Source organism: Bufo gargarizans, chromosome 6 (assembly GCF_014858855.1).
Source record: "Bufo gargarizans isolate SCDJY-AF-19 chromosome 6, ASM1485885v1, whole genome shotgun sequence".
NCBI classification, from domain to species: Eukaryota; Metazoa; Chordata; class Amphibia; order Anura; family Bufonidae; genus Bufo; species Bufo gargarizans.
Window position 1 is genome coordinate 66307765 of NC_058085.1, and position 270 is coordinate 66308034.

The window sequence follows — 270 nt, forward strand, 5'->3', positions numbered from 1 at the left end:
GATATGATTATAGATATCCTCTGGATCTCATTTATCATGTATCATGTTTTTCTCCTTTTTCTATTCTTTTTATTTTTTTCATTTGCTATGGTATATTTAAATGTATATTTGTATTTAATATTTGATTATATTATTTTTTTCTCTTGCTGTAGTCTGATGAAGGCCAATGTGTGGCCGAAATGTCACATTGTATACAGCCGCAATATCAATTAAAAAATCCTTTCCTTGCAATACAATTGCTGGAGTTTCTATATATATTACACGACGGGG